Raw genomic sequence first — 22,313 nt, 5'->3', positions numbered from 1 at the left:
AATCTTATCTGGATAGCTAAACCTTATGAGTGTTGTTTTCAGCAGCTGCTATTTCTTAGGGTATTTCTTTTCCGTTTTCTTTTCCTGTGAATGGATAATTTTGTATTTGAAGAGTCAACAATTAGCACAAGCTGTTTTCTTACAGCATGCCAAGTGGTTATCTTTGAAAGCGCGCACTAAGCTAAATTCAAATTGATAAACTGAACATATAGAGCCATGCTTACCAAACTGAATATCAAGTACCACTAGGAGCTTATTTTTTGCCAGATGTCAAAGCTTTCAGGGCTGTGATCAAAGATGCAGCAATATTTTGTGTGTGTACTGCTCACCGAGGACCTTCCTATTTTCCTATAGACAGTGCTAGGGAGTTAGTTTATGCAGAACAATGCCTGTTCTAAATATTGCAAATTGAATGTTCTATATAATATACAACACTGAGTTCAAAAACACCACATAAAGAAATAAATATACATTTAATTATAAACAAATATATATTGTATTTAGGTATTTTTTTTTTTTACCCTCACAACAAACCAAGTTTAGAGCTGTCCCCACTATACCTATTCCAACAGTGTTGTATATTCCTTGCTTAAGGTGTTGCAGCTCTCCCAAAAGTCCACTGGGTGGTAGACATGATTCTGAAAATATATAAAGACAAGAGAGAGCGCACGCCAGCCCTAGTGTGTTACCGTTTAATAGATGAAGATAAGTGTATAAAAACGAGGGTTGCACTCACAAACATCCAGCATTTAATGGCATAAACAGCTCCATAATAGCCTCCTCTCCTGGTCTGTAGAGATCAGTTAGCTCACAGCAACTAGCAGCGTGGTAAAGTATTTCAGTAAGCACAGACCGCCTGCTTCCTTTTAACACACACAGCCCAATGCACTCCCACAGACCAGCCGGCGCTGCCTGACGTCACTCGTGGTCGGGGAGGGGATGCACAGTGATGCAGCTGACTCCTCTCATAAGCTTCATGCAATTGCTAGGACAACATGTTTCGAATGCGTGGCCTCCGTCTTCAGGTCTGCATCACTGTGCATCCCCTCCCCGGCCACGAGTGATGTCAGGCAGCGCCGGCTGGTCCATGCGAGTGCTTTGGGCAGTGTGTGTTAAACAATAACATACTAGGGCTGGTGGGCTGCTGAGAGGCATGTTGAGTATTTTGTAGATCTCACTTTTTGTCACAAAGTTTTGAAATTTGAAAAAAGATAAAACATTTTCCTTTTCTTTCTTCATTTTCAAAAACAAATGAGAGCTGCAAAATACTCACCATGCCTCTTAGCAAATACCTTGTGGTGTCTACTTTCCAAAATGGGGTCATTTAGGGGGGTTTGTGCTATCTTGACATTTCAGGGCCTCTGAAACTGTGATAGGTAATGAGGAGTAAAATCACCATTTTACGCCCCTTAGAAATCCTGAAGGCGGTGATTGGTTTTCGGGGTCCTGTGCGCGGCTTGACTCCTAAAATGTCCCACACATGTGGTATCTCCGTATTGTAAAGCCTGTGGGCTGAACGAAAAAAGAGATTGATCGGTGGGTATGCCCACTATTAGATTACCACCCTGCAACCACCCACTTCTAATGATGGACATACATACACCGTTTTTTTTTTTAACTGTGGTGGTGAAATCACCTGCTACAGCGCTGGAGTCACTGATTTACGTATTGTGAGAGCAAACGCTGTTGCTGTCAAGATAAATAAATCAGCGCTGCAGCTGAATGGCATACCTGAAAAGTAGGGATGAGCCCGATGTTCGAGTCGATCGTAAGTTCAACTTGAACATTGGGTGTTCGCCTGTTCGCCGAACAGCGAACAATATGCGGTGTTCGCGGCAAATTCGAAAGCCGCCGGAACACCGTTAAAGTCTATGGGACACTAATGTGAAAAATCAAAAGTACTAATTTTAAAGGCTTATATGCAAGTTATTGTCATAAAAAGTGTTTGGGAACCTGAGTCCTGCCCCAGGGGAAATGTATCAATGCAAAAAAAAGTTTTAAAAACAGCCAACAGTACTAGGCCACATGCCCTCAACATGGGGAGGGTGCTTTGGAGTCTGACCCCAAAGCACCTTGTCCCCATGTTGATGGGGACAAGGGCCTCATCCCCACAACCCTTGCCCGGTGGCTGTGGGGGTATGCAGACGGGGGGCTTATCGGAATCTGGAAGCCCCCTTTAACAAGGGGACCCCCAGATCCCGACCTCCCCCCTGTGTGAATTGGTAATGGTGTACATCGTACCCCTACCATTGCACAAAAAAATGGTGAAAAAGACAAGAGACCGCTTGGGACAAGTCCTTTATTAAAAAATAAAAAAATTAAAATGTGCCACGATGTAAGTTCATGGCACCCGACGGACCGAAAAAGAAAAAAAAAAAGGAGCTGCAACCGATCCGCCTCCATGGGAGGCTCCCTCCGACTGACGCTTCTTCTCTGTGACAGTTCTACATGGGTTGGTGGGAGTGGTCCCGCATCTTTGGAGGGGAGAACCCCTTTAGGTCCTCCATTAGATTTTATTTGAGATCTATAGATGACCTCCTGTTTATTATGGAGGATGGTGCATTTAAATTTTATTTAATTTTTGGAGTACCTTAATTGTAACAATAAGAACCTCACCTTCACTGGTGAGGCTAATAATGGTGCGATACACTACTTGGATGTACTCCTTAAGGGAGTGAACAAGTAGGTTATCACTACTCTCTATAGAAACCTTTGTCAGGAAATTCCCTCCTTTTAGCCCAATCAGGACACCCTAGACACACCATTAAGGGGATCCCTGTGGGACAGTTTCTACAACTCAGGAGAATCTGCGGGGATGATGTTAATTTTGAGAGTGAGGCAGCATCTTTATCCCAATGGTTCTTGGAAAGAGGATATCTAAGATGAATGATCAATAAGGCTTGGATGATTGCCAAGAACAAAAACCGAATAGACCTTATCAGTAAAAAAAGGATGCACGCTCAAAATCAACATCAGAACAGAATGACTCTGTTTACCCCTTACAGTATGGAATTCAAAGAAATAAGAGAGATTGTGAATAGACATCTTCCCGTCCTGTATGCAGATGAGACTTTTGCGAGTATTCTACGGGGAGGAATTAATATAGCACCCACTTTGGGTCAATCGCTGTCCCCCAGTTTCTTTAAAAGAAGAACTATTAAATCTCTAACATGGTTGCATTTCAAGGGAAACTTCAGGTGTGGCACAAATGGGTGTCCTTGCTGCAACCATGTAGCTAGTGGGAATCAGTTTTGCTCAACAGTAACACAAAAGAACTATGAAATAACTAATTTCTATAACTGCAACACTAATTATGTCATATACCTACTGACATGGGACATTTGTCACATCCAATATGTGGGTAGAACAGCCAGGCACCTTCGTGATCGTTTCAATGAACATCTATATAGTGTGACAAAAAATTTGAATACAAATGAATTTTAATCTATGCAATAATGGCGATACTTCAGCTATGTGTATACAAATAATTGACAAGATCAGGTCGCCAGTGCGGGGGGGTGATGTGTTCTGGCTGTTGCGCCGGAGAGAAGTATTCTGGATATTTCACCTCCAGACTCGCTCCCCACATGGGCTAAATTTTGAGTGGGATGTTACTAGGGGTGTTGAAATTAATGGTCGAGTCGATGCATTGGGATTTGACCGTCCACGATGCGGCATCGATTCTATAGCTTTAAGAAATCAATTATTGAGGATGACATCATCCTTGCGCCATGCAGCTGCACCATGCCCTGCCTCCGAGTGGAGCCGAAAGCAGCCGAAGTTTCCGCGCTGTTTTTTCCTGCCTCCCGCTGAGGTCACCCCCGTGTCGCGAGGAGAGGAGGCCTTCCATCAATCCCCTTCCCTCTCCCCTCCTTGTCCCACCCCCTCACCAGCCAATAGAAAGAGATCCTAGGCGGCGGAATGCGGAAGTGAGGAGCCACGCTGTGTGCACGTTGAGGGGAACATGGAGCTGGAGCTTGTGGTGGCTGGAGCTTGTGGTGGCTGGAAATGTCCCTGATGCTGGTTAGAATGGCCACAGCCGGCTTATGGAGCACAGAGCTCCAAGGAGGAGAGTGGAGCCATCAGTGTTTTTGGTCCCGGAAAGGTTCAGGGCGGCCACGGTGTAAACAGCTGGAGGTGTGATGGATGAGGATGAGGCGGAGCCAGAGGAGAGCCAGAAGAATGGTAGAGCCAGGTGAGGCGGCCGTGGGGAAGATACTGAGAACTGACATGGTAAGGGAGGTGCCAGACTGTATGCAGAATGCAGATAGGGCAATACAACCAAAAATGATGCGCAGTGCTTTGCCGTGATAAATGTACAAAAGAGTCTTTATTAAGTAGTAAACAAATATAGTCCTGAAATATATATATATAAATCTGTGATCTGAAAGAAAGAAAGAAATCTTCTGTGTATTCAAAGTAATTCCAGTGCTGAGTGTGCTCTGCTGTGTTCAAATCATTCACTAGAAATCAGGAATGATTTGAACACAGCAGAGCACATTCAGCACTGGAATTACTTTGAATACACAGAAGATTTCTTTCAATCAGATCACAGATTTATATATATATATTTCAGGACTATATTTGTTCACTACTTAATAAAGATTCTTTTGTACATTTATCACCGCAAAGCACTGCATATCATTTTTGGTTTTATGGTCTATTAAAGGTTGTATATTCATTATCACCATGTGCTAGCTTAGCTGCCAACTAATCATAAAGCGCCCACTTTTTTTTGTTTTTAACGCAGATATGACAGCATGTTCCCCAGCTGGCTGTCTAACTGCCTAATGTCCTTCACAGCCCTTTGCTCCCCCCGCAGGCCCCGCTATCTTTCGCCCAAACTCCACCTTTTATATATGTCTCAAACTACTCCTGATCACTAACACCAGATCACCTAAACTACACATCAGACGGATATGGCTCCCAGCCCATTCCTCTTCCACCTCCCCATTTAAACCAATGGCCACCGCATAGCCCTCACCCAACTCACCTCCATTCACAGGCTCCAACCCCCACCCCATGCAGCCCTGAACAATCTGAGGTCCCACCCATTCTTATCTCTGGAACCTGGAACCATCCTATCACCTCCCCAGGCTCTTCCATCGAATAATATTCCTTGACTCTTCCAGCCTTCCATTCCTATCCTCCGATTCTTCCATCCTTTTTTCCTTATTCATGGATTTCTATTTTCCTATCTCCAGACTCTTCCATTCTCTCTCCATGGATTTCACCATCTTTCAATTCTTATCCCTTGACTCCTCCATCCTTCAGTTCTATCCGCGGACTCTTCCATCCTTTAGTTCCCATCTCCAGACTACTCCATCCTTCCTTTCCTTTTCATGGATTCCTCCTTACCTATCTCCAGACTGCTCCATCTTTCTAATCGTGATGCATCGTGATGCATCGCGGAATCTAATCGAATTGAATCGTTGACATGATAATCGTAATCAAATCGAATCGTGAGACCACCGAAGATGTGCACCCCTAGATGTTACCCATTTTTACGACTAGCCAAATATACATTTTCTTCAGCAGCATATTAGCAAATATGACAGTTTTAATTACAATAGTGTTTTTTCTGGCTTTATGTTTACCTAGGATAGCTGGTCATTCATTTCACTTTTTGAATATACAGTGGGGACGGAAAGTATTCAGCCTCCCTTAAATTTTTCACTCTTTGTTATATTGCAGCCATTTGCTAAAGTTCATTTTTTTCCTCATTAATGTACACACAGCACCCCATATTGACAGAAAAACACAGAATTGTTGACATTTTTACAGATTTATTAAAAAAGAAAAACTGAAATATCACATGGTCCTAAGTATTCAGACCCTTTGCTCAGTATTTAGTAGAAGCACCCTTTTGATCTAATACAGCCATGAGTCTTTTTGGGAAAGATGCAACAAGTTATTTACACCTGGATTTGGGGATCCTCTGCCATTCCTCCTTGCAGATCCTCTCCAGTTCTGTCAGGTTGGATGGTAAACGTTGGTGGACAGCCATTTTTAGGTCACTCCGGAGATGCTCAATTGGGTTTAAATAAGGGCTCTGGCTGGGCCATTCAAGAACAGTCATGGAGTTGTTGTGAAGCCACTCCTTTGTTATTTTAGCTGTGTGCTTAGGGTCATTGTCTTGTTGGAAGGATAAACCTTCGGCCCAGTCTTAGGTCCTGAGCACTCTGGAGAAGGTTTTCGTCCAGGATATCCCTGTACTTGGCCGCATTCATCTTTCCCTTGATTGCAACCAGTCGTCCTGTCCCTGCTGCTGAAAAACACCCCCACAGCATGATGCTGTCACCACCATGCTTCACTGTTGGGACTGTATTGAACAGGTGATGAGCAGTGCCTGGTTTTCTCCACACATACCGCTTAGAATTAAGGCCAAAAAGTTCTATATTGGTCTCATCAGACCAGAGAATCTTATTTCTCACCATCTCGGAGTCCTTCAGGTGTTTTTTAGCAAACTCCATGCAGGCTTTCATGTGTCTGAGGAGAGGCTTCCGTCGGGCAACTCTGCCATAAAGCCCCGACTGGTGGAGGGCTGCAGTGATGGTTGACTTTCTACAACTTTCTCCCATCTCCCGACTGCATCTCTGGAGCACAGCCACAGTGATCTTTGGGTTCTTCTTTACCTCTCTCACCAAGGCTCTTCTCCCTTGAAAGCTCAGTTTGGCCAGACGGACAGCTCTAGGAAGGGTTCTGGTCATCCCAAACATCTTCCATTTATGGATTATGGAGGCCACTGTGCTCTTAGGAACCTTAAGTGCAGCAGAATTTTTTTGTAACCTTGACCAGATCTGTGCCTTGCCACAATTCTGTCTCTGAGCTCTTCAGGCAGTTCCTTTGACCTTATGATTCTCATTTGCTCTGACATGCACTGTCAGCTGTAAGGTGTTATATAGACAGGTGTGTGGCTTTCCTATTCAAGTCCAAACAGTATAATCAAACACAGCTGGACTCAAATGAAGGTGTAGAACCATCTCAAGGATGATCAGAAGAAATGGACAGCACCTGAGTGTCACAGCAAAGGATCTGAATACTTAGGACCATGTGATATTTCAGTTTTTCTTTTTTAATAAATCTGCAAAAATGTCAACAATTCTGTGTTTTTCTGTCAATATGGGGTGCTGTGTGTACATTAATGAGGAAAAGAAATGAACTTAAATGATTTTAGCAAATCGCTGCAATATAACAAAGAGTGAAACATTTAAGGGGAGTCTGAATACTTTCTGTCCCCACTGTAAGTCCCTCCCATAGATTACAGGAGGCAGAGGGACCATTTAAAATTTGGGCCGCATTTTTACCGCCCATATTGTCTCATATGGTACTGTTCCTGTGTGTATCCAGGGTAGCTGGTTGCTCAGATCACTTATTGAATATGAGCCCCCCCCCCCATAAATTGTAGAAGACACAGGTTTAATCCAAAATTTGGGCCAGGCTCTTTGCCACCTATATTGTTTCATATGGTACCATGCACGCCCAGGTTAGCTGGCCACTCAATCTATCCATTTACTTTAGGAGTCTCTCCTATATATTGTAGAAGGCATAGGCACTACATCAAATTTGGGCTGTGTGTTTTTACCACCCATATTGTCTCACATGGCACTTCTCATGTGTATACCCAGGATAGCTGGTTTCTTAGATCATCTATTGAATATGAGTCTCCCTTATAGATTGCAGAAGACACAGGTTTAATCTAAAATTTGGGCCGTATATTTTTTACCATTTATTTTTTACTGCCTATATTTTTTACCACCCATATTTCTTTATAGGATACTATGCACGCCCAGGATAGTTGGCCACCCAATCCATCTAATTATTTATTAAATACGAGTCTCTCCTATAGACTGCAGAAGGCATAGGGACTATATTAAATTTGGGCCGTGTTTTTACCGCCCACATTGTCCCATTTGGTACTGTTCCTGTGTATGCCTAGGTTAATGGGTTTCTCAGATCATTCATTGAATATAAGTCTCTTTTATAGATGACAGAAGACATAGGTTTAATCTAAAATTTGGGCTGTGTGTTTTACCGCCCATATTGTTTCACACAATACTATGCACACCCAGGATAGTTGGCCATTCAATCCATCTATTTATCCACTAAGTACAAGTCTCTCCTATAGATTACAGAAGGCATAGGGAGTATATTAAACTTGGGCCATACTTTTACTTCTCATATTGTTCCATATATATATATATATATATATATATATATATATATATATATATATATATATAAATTTTAAATCTATCTAGTTAGGATCGACCAGGTTACTGAGGTCATATGGAATGGATAACCAATGGTTGTCTTTGCTCTGTATGAACCATATACCGTTGATTGATTTGGTCTTTTTTTTTCTCATCCTGTACTCCTCTTTTTTCCATCTTTATACCCTGATAGATTCCCCATGTTTGTGATTAGGGATGAGCCAAACACCCCCCCTGTTCGGTTCGCACCAGAACATGAGAACAGGAAAAAAGTTTGTTCGAACACGCGAACACCATTGAAGTCTATGAAACACAAACATGAATAATCAAAAGTGCTAATTTTAAAGGCTTATATGCAATTTATTGTCATAAAAAGTGTTTGGGGACCTGTGTCCTGCCCCAGGGGACATGGATCAATGCAAAAAAAGTTTTAAAAACGGCCGTTTTTTCAGGAGTAGTGATTTTAATCATGCTTAAAGTCAAACAATAAAAAGTGTAATATCCCTTTAAATTTCATAGCTGGGGGTGTCTATAGTATGCCTGTAAAGGGGCGCATGTTTCCCGTGTTTAGAACAGTCTGACAGCAAGATGACATTTCAAAGGAAAAAAGTCATTTAAAACTACTCGCGGCTATTGCATTGCCGGTCTGACAATACACATAAAAGTTCATTGATAAAAACGGCATGGGAATTCCCGACAGGGGAACCACGAACCAAAATTAAAAAAAAAAAATGACGTGGGGGTCCCCCTAAATTCCATACCAGGCCCTTTAGGTCTGGTATGGATATTAAGGGGAACCCCGGCCAAAATTTAAAAAGAAAATGACGTGGGGGTCCTACTAAATTCCATACCAGACCTGAAGGTATGGATTTTAAGGGGAACCCCGCACCAAAATAAAAAAAAAAGGCGTGGGGTCCCCCCAAAAATCCATACCAGACCCTTATCCGAGCACGCAACCTGGCAGGCCGCAGGAAAAGAGGGGGGACGAGAGAGCGCCCCCCCTTCTGAACCGTACCAGGCCACATGCCCTCAACATTGGGAGGGTGCTTTGGGGTAGCCCCCCAAAACACCTTGTCCCCATGTTGATGAGGACAAGGGCCTCATCACCACAACCCTGGCCGGTGGTTGTGGGGGTCTGCGGGCGGGGGCTTATCGGAATCTGGAAGCCACCTTTAACAAGGGGACCCCCAGATCCCAGCCCCCCAGTGTGAAATGGTAAAAGGGTACAAAAGTACCCCTACCATTTCACTAAAAAACTGTCAAAAATGTTAAAAATGACAAGAGACAGTTTTTGACAATTCCTTTATTTAAATGCTTCTTCTTTCTTCTTTCTTCTATCTTCCTTCATCTGCTTCTTCTTCTTCTTCTTCTGGTTCTTCTGGCTCTTCTGGTTCTTCCTCCGGCATTCTCGTCCAGCATCTCCTCCGCTGCGTCTTCACTGACGTCATGGGGAATGCCACATTGAAGTCCCGTCATGTCCCGTGCATCAGAGGGGGGCGGGGTCACCAGGTGGCCCCACCCCCGTTATTTAAGAACCGTCAGAAGAGGAGACGCGTCACACAGCAGGAGCCTCCCCCCATGCCAGCATGGGTGCGGAGCGGCACGGAGAAGAAAATAAAGAAGAGAAGAAGATAAGAAGATGAAGAAGAAGATGAAGAAGAGAAGAAGATGAAGAGAAGAGCGGGAGCCTCCCCCCATGCCATGGGTGCGGAGCGGCCCGAGGAGAAGAAGATAGAAGACGCCGCGGAGGAGATGCTGGACGAGAACGCCAGAGGAAGAACCAGAAGAGCCAGAAGAACCAGAAGAAGAAGAAGAAGATGAAGGAAGATAGAAGAAAGAAGAAGCATTTAAATAAACGAATTGTCAAAAACTGTCTCTTGTCATTTTTAACATTTTTGACAGTTTTTTAGAGAAATGGTAGGGGTAAAAGTACCCCCTTACCATTTCACACGGGTGGGCTGGGATCTGGGGGTCCCTCTGTTAAAGGGGGCTTCTAGATTCCAATAAGCCCCCCGCCCGCAGACCCCCACAACCACCGGCCAGGGTTGTGGGGATGAGGCCCTTGTCCTCATCAACATGGGGACAAGGTGTTTTGGGAGGCTACCCCAAAGCACTCTCCCAATGTTGAGGGCATATGGCCTGGTATGTTTCAGGAGGGGGGGCGCTCTCTCATCCCCCCTCTTTTCCTGCGGCCTGCCAGGTTGCGTGCTCGGATAAGGGTCTGGTATGGATTTTTAGGGGGGACCCCACGCCGTTTTTTTTTTATTTTGGCTGGGATTCCCCTTAATATCCATACCAGACCTGAAGGTTCTGGTATGGAATTTAGGGGGACCCCTACGTCATTTTTTTTTTTTAATTTTGGTTCAGGGTTCCCCTGTGGGGAATTCCCATGCCGTTTTTATCAATGAACTTTTATGTGTATTGTCGGACCGGCAATGCAATAGCCGCGAGTAGTTTTAAATTACTTTTTTCCTTTGAAATGTCATTTTGCTGTCAGACTGTTCTAAACACGGGAAACATGCACCCCTTTACAGGCATACTATAGACACCCCCCAGCTATGAAATTTAAAGGGATATTACACTTTTATTGTTTGACTTTAAGCATTATTAAAATCACTGCTCCTGAAAAAATGGCCATTTCTAAAACTTTTTTTTGCATTGATCCATGTTCCCTGGGGCAGGACCCAGGTCCCCAAACACTTTTTATGACAATAACTTGCATATAAGCCTTTAAAATTAGCACTTTTGATTTCTCCCATAGACTTTTAAAGGGTGTTCCGCGGCTTTTGAATTTGCCGCGAACACCCCAAATTGTTCGCTGTTCGCCGAACTTGCGAACAGCCAATGTTCTAGTTGAACATGAGTTTGACTCGAACTCGAAGCTCATCCCTATTTGTGATCAATGTTTTTATTGTGGGGTTAGCTATAATAATATATATGTATCTACATATATATTTATACAGGTCTAATGGAGTATAGGAAATATGCATTATCTTTAACCATTGGGATATAAATAGGTTACTGTATAATGTTTTTAAAGTTGGTATGCTTCCTCTTTTCTATATACACATTTCTATATACATTGTTATATATATTCCATATGTATATACTGTTTCCTGTTTTCTCATAGCACAGGGACTGCCTATATTGGTATATCTTCATTACTACTGCTAATTTTATCTTTCCTTGTCAAAAGAAGTTTATTGAGTATACAATATTATAAAGATACATAAAGTAAGTTTACAAGGATCTATAAAGTAAGCTCATTGTTTTACAGTAGGGTTTATATAGGTAAATATCATGAAATTTCAAATATTAAACATTGGGTTCACGTAAACCTAAATTAAAGATATATATAATTTCCTTAGTTACTTTTGTAGGTATTTAAATGATTTATACCTACTATACATATTGTTTACAGGTAGAGTGTATATAGGTCAAATAAATTCTGATAATGAGCTTTAATCGTAAGGTGGAGAAAAGGAAAGAGAAAGAAGAAAAAGGGTAGAAAGGTAGAGGTATGGTCCACAAGGTTGTCCCGCTCGTCAGTTTATTATTCTTTTTAGTTTTCTTTGAAGCCTTAGAATGGGTGTCTCTGTAAGTCATTTAATCTGTTACCATGGCAACAGGACAGAGTCATTGAAGTTTTACAGGAACTGTTGTTTTATCCAAGGATGCCAAAGTTTTTCAAATTTTGGAATTTGATTTTGATCGATGGCTACCATCTTAGCATGGCACATTGTATTATTCATTCTGTGAATTGTTTCTGCTAGTACCAATGTAGGAGATTTCCATGCCTTGGCCACTGTTTGTTTTGCAGCCGTTGTTAGTTGGATCATAAGTTTGAATTGAGAGAGTGTTAACCATTCCGGTTTTAGATTAAGTAAAGTTATATATGGATCTGGTTGTATTATTTTTTTAAATATTTTAGATGCAATCACGAAGACTTCCTTCCAGAAGGTTTGGATTACTGGGCACGTCCACCATGTGTAAATGTGTGCCTATTTCTGGGCATCCTCGAAAACAAAGAGCTGAGGTATTAGGTGAATATTTTGCCACTCTAGCGGGTACAAGATACCAGCGAGTTAGGACTTTATCATTTGTCACCAGTGCTAAGATGTTGGGTGAAGATGACTTAGATGTGAGCCATATGTTAGACCAGTCCGTGTCTTCTAAAGTTCGTCCCAGGTCCTCCTCCCACCTCTGAACGTAAGAGGGTCTATTAAGATTTGTTACTCCATATAATTGATTATAAAGTAATGAAATTGTACCTTTAGCAAATGGATCTTTTGTACAGATTGATTCAAAAATGGATAATTGGGATAATGGTGTATCCCCCTTTAGGAATGGTGTATAGAAATTTTTGATTTGGAGATATCTAAATATCTCAGAGTTTGGTAGATCATATTTTTCTCTAAGCGATGGGAATGAAAGGAATGATTTAGATGCTATGAAGTCATTTAGTGTCTGAATGCCTGATGTTGTCCAAGCTTTAAAAGAATTTGGGTAGATCCATGCCGGATAAAAGGCCGGATTTCTGATAAAAGAAAGAAGAGGATTGTGTGGAGATTGTAACTGATATTTGGTTTTTAGTTTATCCCAGAGAGATAAGAAGTGTTTAGTTATGGGATTATGAATTTTAAAGCGGTCTTTAGGATCAAGCCATAATAAGTTTGATATTAATAGAGGGTCATTTTCTGAAGCCTCTATAAATACCCATAATGGGATTTCCTGTTTTGCTTGGTATTTGGACAGACTGGCCAAATGTGCTGCTCTGTAGTAGTTAGTAAAATTAGGGTATCCCAGGCCTCCTTTATTTTTGGGAAGATGTAGTGTGTGTATAGGTGTACGTGGTTTAGAAGAGCCCCATATAAACGAAGTTGCTCTTTTTTGTACTATTCTCAAAAAATAGGAAGGAATTGGAATAGGGAGGACTCTGAATAGATAAAGCAATTTGGGTAGAATAGTCATTTTGATTGCATTAATCTTTCCTATCCAGGATAAAGGAAGTTGCGACCATTGTTTTATTAGATTTGTGATCTGTCTTAATACAGGAGGATAATTGGTTGAGAATAAGTCAGAATGAGATGCTGTTAAATGAATTCCAAGATATGGGATTGATTTTTCTGCCCATGTGAATGGGAGTGCAGCCCTAGCCGGGATCAATTCCATGTTTGTGAGTGAAATATTAAGCACTAGGCATTTCTTAGGATTAATCATAAGGCTGGATAGGGCTGCAAATCCATCAAGAGCTGGTATTAAGTTAGGACCAGAGACCTGTGGTGATGATAGAAAAAGTAATATATCGTCTGCAAATATACATAATTTGTGTGTAATACCTCCTACTTCAATGCCAGTTACAGTTTGGTTTGTTCTGATGTATTGGGCCATGGGTTCGAGTATAAGGGCAAATAATAAGGGAGATAATGGGCAACCCTGTCGGGTACCTCTTTCGATATTAAAGGCATCAGATTTGTATCCAGCATATTTTATATAAGCTTTGGGTTTATTATATAATGCTTTGATCCATGTTAAAAAGTGGGGTCCAAAACCCCATTTTTGTAATGAATATTGCATATATTGCCAGGATACTGTGTCAAATGCCCTCTTAATATCGAGAGATAGAAAACATAAAGGGATTTTCCGTTTTTTAGCAATATGTGCCAATAACACTGCCCTGCGTATATTATCGCCTGCCTGTCTATTTGGCATGAAGCCTACTTGATCTCTATGTATTAATTTTCCTATAATGCTATTGAGGCGTTTTGCTATTATTTTTGCCAATAATTTAATATTAAGGTTTAACAGAGAGATAGGCCGATAATTCACACAGGAAGTATCATCAGAAAGGGGTTTTGGGATCATACAAACAATTGCCATTAGTGTTTCTTGCCGAAAAGAATGTCCATCTAGAAGTTTGTTAAAAGTTTCAGTGAGAATGGGAGAGAGTATTTCTGAGAATGTTTTATAGTATAAAGCCGAGTAGCCGTCTGGGCCTGGTCTTTTGTTAAGTTTTAGGTTTTTTATGGCGTTAGCAACTTCATCTATAGTTATAGGCTCATCCAAACTGCTTTTTTGATTCTGAGATAACTCAGGTAAGGTTATTTTTGAGAAGAAGGATTCAGCCTCTGTAGGATTAAATTCATTGTTTGTCTTGTATAAAGTTGCGAGATGTGAGTGAAATTTATGGACTATTTTAACTGGATTACAAGTATAAACATTTTTTGATAATTTCAAACGTATTATTTTGAAAGATTTGTTAGTTGAATTTAATCCCCGAGCCAAATATGTACCTGGTTTGTTTGTATTCATGTAGAAATTGTGTTTGGAGCGTTTGAGGGATTTATCAACCGACTCAGTAAGAAATAGATCGTATTCCAATCTAGATTTTTCCAGATGAGATTTTGTACTCTGAGATGGATTATCTTGGAATGATATGTAGGCTGCATTAAAATTGAGTTCTAGTTTTTTTGCTAGATTTTTGCGTTCCCGTTTAAATAGTGCCATTTGTCTTTGTATTGTACCACGCAAGACAGGCTTATGAGCTTCCCACAGTGTTATTGGGGAGATGTCTGTTGTATTATTAATTGATATGTATTCCTTTAAAGCTTGTTCAATGGCCATCTGATGTAGTGGGTGTTTGAGCATTATGTCCGGTAAGTACCACGTTGGGTCATGCGCTTTTGGTATGGCTGAGGCTATAGTAGTGTATACTGCATTATTTTTATTTTTACACTTTATTATTATTTATACTGCATTATGGTCAGACCACGGAATCGGAATTATATCTGATGCAATCATTTCTGGTATCATTCCTATTGTTAGAAAAATATGATCTATTCTGGTGAAGGTTTGATGAGGGTGCGAGAAATAAGTGAATTTCTTTTTCATTGGGTTACTTTCTCTCCACGAATCTACCAGATTGTATTTGGAAAGAAGTTGAGAAAAAGGTAATCTAGGGGTTATTTTGGATGGTGTAAAAGGTGATTTATCTAGAAATGGGAGGAGGACCTGGTTCGAATCCCCACACATTATCACTGTTCCTATTTTGTGTGTATTAATCACTTGTAATAAATGTGAGAGGAATGGTGTAGGTTGTTTGTTAGGAGCGTAGTAGGAAATCACCGTGATTGCTGTATCCATTACATAACCCATGAGTATCAGGTATCTACCTTCTGGGTCTTTAATTTCTGATGATAAGGTAAATGGTGTGGATCGGTGAAATGCAATTAGAGTTCCCCTTTGCTTGGTACAGGCAGAAGCCGTGTAAATTTGTTGATAAAAAGGAGAAATATATTTTGGAGTAGAATCTTTGGTGAAGTGTGTTTCTTGGAGGCATACTATGTGAGCCTTCTTGTTATGGAAAGTACGGAAGGCTTTGGTCCTTTTTTGAGGGACATTTATTCCCTGAACATTCAGGGAAAGTATATTCAGTGGTGCCATGGCAACAGATCAAATAGTTTTGACTTACTTTTTGTTATGCAGAGCTGACTGCGCAGATCAACCTGTGTGGACTGAAGAGATGAAAAGATAGAAAAGAAACCAGTGAATTCTGGAGTAAAGAGTAAACAAAAAACATATGAGATTAGATGATATATTGTATAAATTATTTTTTGCAAGTAATCACAATTTACCCGTGAAAGAGAATAAATATCTCTCTCAGGGGAATAAGTGCCTTCGTCACACTCCCACATAATATGGTTGGGAGAATGAGGAGGGCTAATGGGGGTACACGGATCTTCCGCTTACAGGAGAGAAGTGCTATGTCAAAAGACATCAAAATGATGTTTCATTAATTGGAGTGCAGAATATAGTTTTTGTTGAAATTATTTATTCTAGGGTGGTTGTATATGGTTAGTCTTGCCCTAGGCTAAATAATTCAGTTAGAAAGGTACTGTTAATAACTTTGGTATTGATGAAGATAGTTTGAATTATTTTGGGATTTTAACCCTTTTAGAGTAAACAATTACATATTTTATTCATATGTAACTGTTTAGATATATTAACTCATAAAATTGAGGTTGTATTGCTTCAGATTAGAATAAACAAAAACATAATTATAGGAACTAGTTAGGCAATAATATATTTGTTTTAGGAAAAGAAAGAAAAAGCTTCCATTACTTCTGGATTATTGAACATATTTGTCCTAAAAAGTAATAAATCTATTGTTATTACCTGATAATATATAACTGAACAAGAATTTCCTTATTTCACTTATATATTCTAAGGCTATATGAATCAGAAGTAATAAGAAATATAACTGGAATGTAACATGATCCCACACAGTGTGTGACTATCAGAATGCATTTACATTCAGTTATAAATACAGGTTTTTTATAGAGAACCATCTCTTAGTATAATACATGAAGAGATATCAGGAATTAGGATGTCAGTCCATTGAATCTTCTTGGTCCATGGATGATGTGGTATAACGGCCTCTTTTGTGAGAATGATGATTCCCATTTTGTTCTGAAATTTTCTGGGTGCTGCCTGAAGGTGAAGATGATGCCATTCTTCTGCGTGTGGGAGAGTTGCTGCTTGTGGGTTCTGTCAGATTTAATTTTAAAAGGGTTTGTTGTAGTTCATCTGCTGATCTGCTTCTGTAAATTGCACCTTGGTAGTTAAATCTGACTGAAAAGGGGAAGCCCCATTGATACATAATGTTGTGGCGTTGCAGTTCCATTAGTTGGGGTTTCATAGATCGTCTTTTAGTAATAGTAAGTTGGGATAGGTCAGCAAAAATTTGATAATTGTGTCCTTGAAAATTAAGTTCCTTTTTTTCTCTTGCAGCAATTAGTATTTGTTCTTTCGTTCTGTAATAATGTAATTTTGTGATTATATCACGTGGGGGTCCATCTTTCTTTTTGGCTGTGAGGGCTCTGTGTACTCTGTCCAGTTCTAAACGTTCAATAGGGATATCTGGCTTTAGTTCTTGTAGTAGAGCAGTAATAGTAGATTGCAGGTCTGTCACAGTTTCAGGTATTCCCCTTATGCGCAAGTTTGAACGTCTGGCTCTATTTTCGTAATCTTCGAGCTTAGTTTGAAGTATTAAATTTTCTTCTTTTAATTGTTCCAATTCTGTTATATTTTCTTGGGTTGTAATTTCAATTTCATCCATTTTTATTTCTAAGGCTGCGGTACGGTTTCCCAGCTCTCTTATTTCTTTGGTTAGGCTTTTTGTTATTTGGTCTGAGGTTTGTTTTAAAGCCTTATGAAGCATCTTTTCAAATTGTAATAATATTACTGGGGATGCTGAGGAGGCTTGTGGAGAAGTTTGTGAGAGGATTTGTTCTGTATCTGACTCAAATGGAGAGTCTTGCTGTGACATTTTCTGTCTGTGAGAGCGCCCTGATGCTGTATCTTGTGAGGTGACTGGAGCTGCTTCAGTTGCAGTGAGTGCCTGTGAGCTCTTTGTGAGGTGATTTTTATTTCTGCCACGGTTTCCTCCCAGTACCATATTTCCTGCCCAAACTTTCACAGTTTGTTCCCTGGGGCAAAAGGGTTCAAATGGATACCTTTTGAGCCTGCAGGCTCCGCTTTGTCCTTCTCTTCTCTCCTCAGCGGTGCGGAGCTCTAACAATGCATGTCTGCTCTGCTAGGCTCCGCCCATCTCCCCCCGCTAATTTTATCTTTAATAGATATCCAAATATGAGCACGTTTATATGTCTATGTCTTTCTCTTTCTTATTAATGTTTATGTGAATCAATGTGGCTTAAAGGAAGTCTGCAATTTAATGATCTGTATCACCTGTTGCTATACTAGATAGGTGTATATAAAGAAAACAATGCTGACTTATCTTTGTAATGAATAAGCGCACCTGTCAGTGTGTGAAACGCGTCTACCATTTGAACTGTCTGTAGCACTTGGGATGTTCATTCATTAAATACGAATTTTGATGGATCTTGGAGTGCAGCCATTTCTTCAGTGTTGACAGTTCTTATATCACTGAGGGCGGGGCCATCCAGTGATGTAAGCTGGTGACCCGCACCCTCCCCGTGGTGTCAGAGGGGGGCACGGTCACCAGTTTACATCACCAGGTGATGGAGGCAGATTGGAAGCCATCCCATGGAGGCAGATTTGTTGCAGCTTTTTTTTTTTTTTTTCTTTTTCGGTCCATCAGGCGGCATGAACGTACATTGTGGCACATTTTTATTTTTTTATTTTTTAATAAAGGACTTATGTGGCCTCCTGCCCACATACCCTCACAACCACTGACCAAAGTTTGTGGGGATGAAGCCCTTGTCCCCATCAACATGGGGACAAGGTGCTTTGGGGTCAGACTCCAAAGCACCCTCCCCATGTTGAGGGCATGTGGCCTGGTACTGTTCAGGAGGTGGGGGGTGCTCTCTCATCCCTCCTCTTTTCCTGCGGCCTGCCAGGTTGCGTGCTCGAATAAGGGTCTGGTATGGATTTTGGGGGGGACCCCACGCCATTTTTTTTAAATTTTGGAGCAGGGTTCCCCTTAAAATCCATACCAGACCTGGTATGGATTTTGGGGGGACCCCTACCCCATTTTGTTTTTAAATTTGGTGCAGGGTTCCCCTTAATTTCAATTTTAGACCCGAAGGGCCTGGTATGGATTTTAGCGGGACCCTCACACAATTTTATTTTAACATTTTGGTTCGGGGTTCCCCTAATATTCATTTCAGATCCAAAGGGCCTGGTAATGGACTGGGGGGGATCCCTTGCTCTTTTTTTCAATTAGTTTTATCCATATTGCCGGGACCCGACAATTCATTACAGCCGCGATCAGTTTTAAATGACTATTTTTCCTTTAGAAATGTAATTTTACTGTGGTACTGCTCTAAACACAGGAAAAATGCTCCACTTTGCAGGCACACTATAGACAGCCCCCAGGCAAGATATTTAAAGGACTATTTCATTTTTATTGTTTCACTTTAAGCATTAAAAAAATCACTGCTCTCCAAAAAAGGAGCCAATTGAAATAGGTATACAGACACTTTTTTGTACCAGCGTCTGGCCTTACTGGCAATTAAGTACGGTGCCATCAACTGGTCATTGAGGTCCACCCCTTTCATATTAAGGTTGTATTCATGGACGCAGAGGGGTTTCTCCACAACACCTGTCGTCGTTGAAATTTGGACTGCCGAATCTGCGTGAAGGGATGACAGAACAAAAACATTCCGATTACCCCTCCACTTCACTGCAAGCAAATTATTACACTTCAAGCAGGCTCTCCCCCCCTGTCTAAGTCAGGATTCTACAAGCCGTTGGGGGAAGCCCCGGTGATTAGATAGCACGGTGCCACATGCGCCAACTCCATAATCAAACAAGTGACTAAAAAGCGGCAATAATTGTCCACATACAAGTGATGTCCCTTTCCGAATAAGGGTGACACCAAGTACCAAACAATCTTGCCAGCGCTCCCTATGTAGTCTGGGCAGCTCTCAGGTTCCATGTGACTATCTCTTCCCTCGTAAACCATAAAACTATATGTATAGTCTGTTGCTCTGTCACATAGCTTATACAACTTGACCAAAAATCTGGCATGCTTGCTGGGGAGATACTGTTTGAAAGACAAGCGGACAGAAAATTTAATAAGGGACTCATCAACACAGACAACTTGATCAGCAATAAACAAGGCTGCAAGCTGTTGGTTGAATTGGTTTACAAGGGGCCGAATTTTGTGGAGCCAAGCGTATCCAGGGTCACCCCGAGGACGACAGAGTTCATTGTAATCAAAATGCATGAACCGCAAGATCTGCTTGTATCTAGATCTGCTCATGGGAGCAGAGAACACGGGCATATTGTGAAATGGGGCAGTGGACCAATATGACCGCAACTCACTTTTTTTTAGTTATGCCCATGATGAGGGAATGGTCCAGGAAGGTCTTAAATTCGGAAACCGTAATAGATTTCCAATCTCTGGCAAGGGTCAACTAGGGATTAATGGCAATGAATTGACCAGCATACAAATTGCTTTGTGCCACAATAGTTCTATAGAGATCTTCCGTGAAAAACAGTGAATAAAAATTAAGTGACGTAAAGTCAACTATTTCCACCTGAATTCCGGGTTGGCCAGTGAATGGGGGATGTACGGGTGCTACAGAAGTGGTGGCTCCCAATTAGGATTGGCATATTCTGCAGGAAGGACACTATGGGCCTGTATTTGTCTTCTTGGTGGCTGTGGGACACTACTTGTGCTAGCCACTGCACCAGCTTGAGCTGTACTTATGAGACTCGCCACGTTACCACGTGATACTGCAGTGCTGGATGTACGACCAGGGTGTACTAGGCCGATGGTGCTTTCCAGTTCACCAGAAGGATGAGCGACACTAGTACTGGCTCTCTGCTCCATATGAGAGCCCTGCGGTTCTTGCACCTGAACAACAGAAGAACCAGGTCCGGTACGCCTTACCTTAGCAGGGATCACTACTCCGTCGTCAGAGCTATCTGTCAGGGTGCTGCTGCTGGTTTGAATACTGAGCCTGAATCTGCCAGTGAGGTGGCTACCCCTTCACTCTCATCTGTCATGCTCAGCAACGTGTAGGCCTCTTTACTAGTGTACCTCTGTCTGGACTTTTTGGCCTCTAAAGTTATAGGTAGACTAGTGTGACTCAGAGGCAAAAAGAGCACCTGATTGTCAGCGACTGCTTCAATCACTACCAAAAAAACTGTTAGCATTCACAGGGATCAGGCCTGACTCTGTGAACGCTGCAGTTATGTGTGTTGTGTTTTGTAAGTGACAGTGATCAATAAAAACTGCACTTGGGTGGGCTGGGCTGGTCAGAGGGGCTAAACGCAGGTGCTAGCAGGTATCTGGGCTGATCCCTCTAACGCTGCATTTTTGGGAACCCATATCTACTGGGGACACTAGTATAGATCTGATCAGATCAAAGATATTGATCTGTTCAGACACTATACTAGTAAGGGAGGTGTATGGTGCGTGCGTGGGTGTTATCACTAATGGCTACTACTGGCACTAATTTGACGCTGCCTGGGACTGACGCTGACCCTAACTGACATTAAAACCTAACTGATGTCACCTGCTGGGTGATCAGAGGGTAAAACCTTTATTGGGTAATATACGGCGGGTACCCCGACGCTATAAAAAACAAACTAACTAACCAGCATCACCCAAGACACCAATACAGTGATCACGGGTGACAGGGGTGAAAGGATTAACTAGGGGGCAATGAGGGTGTTAAAACCGTTATTAGGTAATATATGGGGCTACCCTGACGCTATAAAAACACTAATACAGCGATCCGAAAATAGATCTACTAGTGACACTGGTGACAGGGGTTGAAAGGATTGACTGGGGGTGATCAAGGGGTTAAACCTTTATTAGGGGGTTAATGGGGGGTACTCTAAAGCTACCTGGGCCTACTACTAGCTGCCCTAATGCTAATTAGAGTCACAAGTGACACCAATGCAATGATCAGTAAAAAATCTGAAAACTGCAATTGGTGATACAGTGACAGGGAGTGAAGGGGTTAACTGGGGGCGGTGGGGGGTTGATCGGGGGGGTGAAATGTGTGCCCATGTGTACTGTGTCAGTGTAGTGTTGGTACAACCCACGTTTGAATGTCCTCTCTCTCCTCTCTGGAACCGAAAAGGATTCCATGAGGGGAGGTGACATCACTTCCTTTGCCTGTATTTACAATTCACAGGCTACAGAGGCATGATTTCTGGCCTGGACCTGAGGACTGATCGATTCTGCAACAAATCCGATCACCGCGGGCACAGCGGGCGCAAGTGACTTACGGGTATGTCGCTTTGCGCAGCTGTGCCATTCTGCCAACATATATCGACATGAGCCAGTCGGCAAGTGGTTAATGATGCTTAAAGTGCAACAATAAAAATTTCCTTTAAATATAGTGCCTGGGGAATCCCTTTAGTCTGTAAAGTGGCGCATCTGTAGAAAAAAAAACGAGTCATATCACATTTAAAATGACTCGAGGTTGCGAGGTATGGCCTGGTATGGATTGGAGGGACCCCATGCCATTTTTTTTTGTTTACACAGCTGTCAGTGGGGAAGCTCATTGACAGCTGATGATTTATCGGTTGTTAAGGATGCTGTGCCAGCTTCCCAGCCCCGCTCCTTAACAAACAGCTTATACTGCGCCCTGTCTGGGC

This window comes from Aquarana catesbeiana, linkage group LG02 (genome assembly GCF_042186555.1).
Source record: "Aquarana catesbeiana isolate 2022-GZ linkage group LG02, ASM4218655v1, whole genome shotgun sequence".
Lineage (NCBI taxonomy): Eukaryota > Metazoa > Chordata > Amphibia > Anura > Ranidae > Aquarana > Aquarana catesbeiana.
The sequence above is the reverse complement of the archived record's forward strand: the minus strand, read 5'-3'. Positions refer to the sequence as shown.